Raw genomic sequence first — 6,069 nt, 5'->3', positions numbered from 1 at the left:
ACTTGTCGGAGTAGTTTTATTGCAGCATACTTTCAAAAGAACTGGTTTTCAGTTACAGTATACTCAGAAAGAAGATGATCTGTAAAGCACAATTCATGCAACATTTGGACCAAACCGCCATCTTTACATGTTACCTAAACCCCAAGGTAGTGTTTTAAATGTAATGTACATTAAACATCATGATATGACCCTTTTAAAACAAGACACTCTGACAGCCACACTACTGCTCTGCACACTGGCAACATCCCAGGCAACATCTCACCTCTTTTGCACAATTACTTTTTAAAAGCCCCAGACGAGGCCTCAAAGGAGCAATGAGACATTGCCTGCATCAGCATTGGCATGTCTTGCATCAGCTGAAACATAAGCATATACCGTTTAAGAGGAGGAAGGGGAGGGTGGGTGTTTGGTGTTTATATCATCTTTGTGTTGTTTAACACAAACCATCACTACAATTACATGCAGGATCTTCATACAATATTGCATGGATTGTAGTGGAAGCAACTTTTTGAAATGCGTGTCAAGATTTTTATTAGATGGGGTTTGACTGGTTAAAAGGGGGGATTAACACAGGTGGACTGTTAACTATGTACACACCTTAACAAGTGAACTATAACTATGTTTACACTACAAGTCATATGTACACACACACACACACACACACACACACACACACACACACACACATATATATATATATATATATATACACACATACATATATATATATATATATACACAAACATATATCAATCAATCAATCAATGTTTATTTATATAGCCCTAAATCACAAAAGTCTCAAAGGGCTGCACAAGCCACAACGACATCCTCGGCACAGAGCCCACACAAGGGACGTCGATGTGAATGACTATGAGAAACCTTGGAGGGGACCGCATATGTGGGTAACCCCCCCTCTAAGTACAGTCCCTAGTTGATCCACATAACAGTGAGAGTCCAGTCCATAGTGGGGCCAGCAGGAGACCATCTCGAGCGGAGACAGGTCAGTAGCGCAGAGATGTCCCCAACCGATGCACAGGCGAGCGGTCCACCCCGGGTCCCAACTCTGGACAGCCAGCATCTCATCCATGGTCACCGGAACCGGAATAACCCGGCGAGGGGGCAAAGGAGAAAAGAAAACAGCAGATCAACTGGTCTAAAAAAGGGGGGTCTATTTAAAGGCCAGAGTATACAAATGAGTTTTAAGATGGGACTTAAATGCTTCTACTGAGATAGCATCTCTAACTTGTACCGGGAGGGCATTCCATAGTACTGGAGCCCGAACAGAAAACGCTCTATAGCCCGCAGACTTTTTTTGGGCTCTGGGAATCACTAATAAGCCGGAGTTCTTTGAACGCAGATTTCTTGCCGGGACATATGGTACAATACAGTCAGCAAGATAGGCTGGAGCTAGACCGTGTAGTATTTTATACGTAAGTAGTAAAACCTTAAAGTCGCATCTTAAGTGCACAGGAAGCCAGTGCAGGTGAGCCAGTATAGGCGTAATATGATCAAACTTTCTTGTTCTTGTCAAAAGTCTAGCAGCCGCATTTTGTACCAACTGTAATGTTTTAATGCTAGACATAGGGAGACCCGAAAATAATACGTTACAGTAATCGAGACGAGATGTAACGAACGCATGAATAATGATCTCAGCGTCGCGAGTGGACAAAATGGAACGAATTTTAGCGATATTACGGAGATGAAAGAAGGCCGTTTTAGTAACACTCTTAATGTGCGACTCAAACGAGAGAGTTGGGTCGAAAATAATACCCAGATTCTTTACCGAGTCGACTTATGTAATTGTTTGGTTGTCAAATGTTAAGGTGGTATTATTAAATAGATGTCGGTATTGAGCAGGACCGATAATCAGCATTTCCGTTTTCTTAGCGTTGAGTTGCAAAAAGTTAGCGGACATCCATTGTTTAATTTCATTAAGATACGCCTCCAGCTGACTACAATCCGGCGTGTTGGTCAGCTTTAAGGGCATGTAGAGTTGGGTGTCATCAGCATAACAGTGAAAGCTAACACCGTATTTGCGTATGATGTCACCTAGCGGCAGCATGTAAATACTAAAGAGTGCAGGGCCAAGAACCGAACCCTGGGGAATTCCGCACGTTACCTTAACATAGACCGAGGTCACATTGTTATGGGAGACACACTGCATCCTGTCAGTAAGATAAGAGTTAAACCATGACAAGGCTAAGTCTGACATACCAATACGTGTTTTGATACGCTCTAATAAAATATTATGATCGACATATGATCGATCGTATATACTGTATACAAATATATATATGCGGATCAGAGTGCGACACTGGCAGAGGAGCTTAACTGTTTCTTTGCCCGTTTCGATACCCCTCAGCGACACTCATCTGCTCCAGCCCGGCCCCCGCCCCCACCGGGCTCCGGCACCACTCCACTCACTGTACAGGAGCACAGTGTCAGACGAGTGCTCTTGGCTGTGAACCCCAGGAAGGCTGCCGGACCAGACGGAGTACCTGGAAAGGTGCTCAGGGCGTGCGCCCACCAGCTCGCTCCCCCCCTCACCAGGATCTTCAACCTCTCCCTGGCTCAAGCAGTCATCCCATCCTGCCTGAAGTCATCTACAATAATCCCGGTGCCGAAGAAGTCTCCCATCACCAGCCTGAATGATTACCGACCAGTGGCCCTCACTCCGGTAATCATGAAGTGCTTCGAGAGACTGGTTCTCCAGCACATCAAGGACCATATCCCTCCAGACTTTGACCCCCACCAGTTCGCATACCGGGCGAACAGTTTCACAGAGGACGCCATCGCTGTTGCTCTCCACTCTGCTCTGAACCACATGGAGCAGCAGCAGAGCTACGTCCGGATGCTCTCTGTGGATTATAGTTATGCCTTCAATACAATAATCCTGGACAGACTCTGCAAAAAACTGGACACTCTTGGCCTCCCCCCTCTCACAAACGCCTGGATAAAGGACTTCCTAACGGACCAACCCCAGAATGTGAGACCTGGCCCCCACCTCTCATCCACCCGCACGCTGAGCATCGGCTCCCCACAGGGCTGTGTGCTGAGCCCCCTCCTCTACTGCCTCTACACCCATGACTGCAGTCCAGCCCACAGTGACAACCTTATCGTCAAGTTTGCTGACGATACCACAGTGGTCGGGCTCATCTCCAGGGGTGACGAGGCTGCCTACAGGGAAGAGGTCCTGAAGCTGACGGCCTGGTCTTCGGAGAACAACCTCGCTCTCAACATCAGCAAGACCAGAGAGATCATCGTCGACTTCAGGAGGAGCAGCACCGACCCTGCCCCCCTCTACATCAACGGCGAGCGTGTAGAGGGGGTCCACACCTTCAGGTACCTTGGAGTCCACATCTTTAACGACTTTTCCTGGACAGTCAACACCACAGCAATCATCAAGAAGGCTCAGCAGCGGCTACACTTCCTCAGAGTCCTCGGGAAGTACAACCTGAAGCCTGACCTGCTGCTGACCTTCTACCGCTCGTCCATCGAGAGCCTGCTGACCTACTGCATTACAGTATGGTACGGCAGCTGCACTGCAGCAGACAGGGAGAGGCTGCAAAGAGTGGTCAAGACGGCTCAGAAGATCATCGGCCGCCCTCTCCCCTCTCTGATGGACATCTACACCTCCCGCTGCCACAACAGAGCCAGTGCCATCATCAAGGACAGCACCCACCCTGGCTCTGACCTGTTCCACCTGCTGCCCTCTGGGAAGCGCTACAGGTGCATTAAAACCAAGACGAACAGGCTAAAGAACAGCTTCTGCCCCAGGGCCATAACCACCCTGAACAGACTTCCCCATTGACCCTCATAACTTCCTTCTCTTCGGTGCAATAACCCATTCCTCCAACCACCCTGTTTCATGTAGATATTCATGTACATATTCATTTCACCCTCTGTATAGAGTGTACACTTGTTTTATCGCACTGTATGGAATGGCCTCAATCTCGTTACCCTGCGTAATGACAATAAAGCTGATTCTGATTCTGATTATATATATATATATATATATATATATATATATATATATATATATATATATATATATATATATATATATATATATATATATATATATATATATATATATATATATTTATATATGATTGTAAGATACATCCTCAGATGCACTGGGACACATCCTCAGTGATGTGCCTGAGATCACCGGGGGTTTCGGGTCTTTCAACATCATACCCCCTCCCTCAGGTGACCCAGCCAGGGTTGATCAGACCCCAGCTTGTGTCCCAGTAGCATTGGCCCACAGTTCGCTCCTCCTGATCCAAAGCCATCTAGAGGCTCTCTCTGCTGCCTCCATGGTGGTCTTGATGGCCTTCCTTTTTCCATCACCAGTGATGCCAAGTAGTGTAAACACCTTGCACAGTGAGTGGCCAACAAAGCCTCTACAACCCCACTTCAATGGGCTCACAGCGTGCCCTCCAGCCTCCTCTGCGGCATTGCTCGACTAGCTCCTGGTACTTTGACCGCTTCCGCTCGTTTGCCTCCTCTATGCGATCCTCACAAGGAACTGTCAGCTCTATCAGTAGCACCTGCCGTGAAGATACTGATGTAAGCAAGATGTCCGGCCTCAACGAAGTTGTTGTAACATAGTCTGGAAACTTGAGCTGCTTGCCCAAGTCCACTCGAAGATCCCAGTCTAATGCTGAGGTGAGGAGCCCGGCTGCTGGTTTGGGCTGTGACGGTGGCTGCTCTCCAGCCCTGACAAAGGCAATTCTCCTCTTGCCAAGTTGTTGCTTGCTGCTATTGTTTTTGGCCACGGCTTTAGCTATGGCTTCAGCAACGGTCTTCAGCACTTGGTCGTGCCACCAGCGGTAGCGGCCCTCCCCCAGAGCTTTAGAACAGCTGCTTAGGATGTGCTCCAGTGAGCCTTTCCTGGAGCACAGCACACAGGCTGGAGAGTCAATCATGCCCCAGAGATGGAGATTGGCTGGGCTGGGTAGGACGTCGTAGACAGCTTGAACCATGAACTTAATGCGCTGGGGTTCAGCCAGCCTGATCTCAGACCAGGTCACCCTCCTCTCCAGTGCACCCTCCCACCTTGTCTATGCTCCCTGCTGCTGCATACCCACCATCCTGCTGGTTCGTTCCTCCTCAACCTCTGCACGCACCTCCTTCAGGACTAGCTGGCGTTTGTCTTTACCACGTGCCTTCTCATAGTGAGGTTGGGGGAAGGCTCCCAGCCCAGCACGGCCTGTTGCCACCGTGCCCACCAGGGCCCTATGTCTCAGCCGAGACTCAGCAACCTCCAGGCTTTCCTGAGCCCTCCACTTCCTGCCAGTTCGCACCACGATGCCTGCTGATGCCACTTTGGAGTCCTTGGAGTCACGATAGAGCAAAGCCTCTCGAGTGCGAGAGACCCTGAACTCCTCGTCCAGGCTACTAAAGAGGAGCTGGAGCTTGTTGGTCTTCCCATACAGTGCTGTGCTGCACAGGCTGCGTGGAAAGCCCATCCATCGGCGGAGGTAGCTGCTGATCTTCCTCTCCAGAGTCTCCACTGTTGACATAGGAACCTCATACAACAACAGAGGCCAGAGTATCCGGGGTAAGACGCCATGCTGGTAAATCCACGCCTTAAACCGGCCAGGTAAGCCAGACTTGTCTACAGCCGATAACCAAGTCTCCTGTTCTTTGATGGTCGTTTGGATTGCTGCAGTATCCCTGAGACTACAGTCGAAAACCTTGCCCAGGCTCTTGACCGGTTTCTCTGTGATAGATGGGATTGCTGTGCCATCCACGAAGAAGCGGAACTTGTCTGCCAGTTTTCCCTTCTTCAGAACCATCGACCTGGATTTAGTTGGTTTAAAGCTCATTCTTGCCCAGGAGATGAGCTTTTCCAGGCCCTGGAGTATCCATCTTGCGCCAGGCACTGATGTAGTTGTGACAGTGAGATCGTCCATAAAGGCTCTGATTGGGGGCTGTCGAGTTCCAGACTTCGACAGAGGGCCTCTGCATTCCGTTTCAGCTGCCTTGACTACCATGTTCATGGCTAGGGCAAAGAGGCAAACTGAGATTGTACACCCAGTTATAATGCCTTTTTCAAGCCTG

The 6,069-nt window shown here is 49.0% G+C and overlaps 1 pseudogene; it reads right to left on the bottom strand.

Moving 5' to 3' along the window:
* Nucleotides 1–275: 275 nt before the first annotated feature.
* Nucleotides 276–6,069, bottom strand: part of LOC133649216 (uncharacterized) — a 7,066-nt pseudogene continuing 1,272 nt past the window's right edge.

The sequence above is a fragment of the Entelurus aequoreus genome, linkage group LG04 (genome assembly GCF_033978785.1).
Source record: "Entelurus aequoreus isolate RoL-2023_Sb linkage group LG04, RoL_Eaeq_v1.1, whole genome shotgun sequence".
Classification (NCBI taxonomy): domain Eukaryota; kingdom Metazoa; phylum Chordata; class Actinopteri; order Syngnathiformes; family Syngnathidae; genus Entelurus; species Entelurus aequoreus.
Note: the sequence above shows the minus strand (reverse complement) of the source record. Positions and strands in the feature narration are given on the sequence as shown.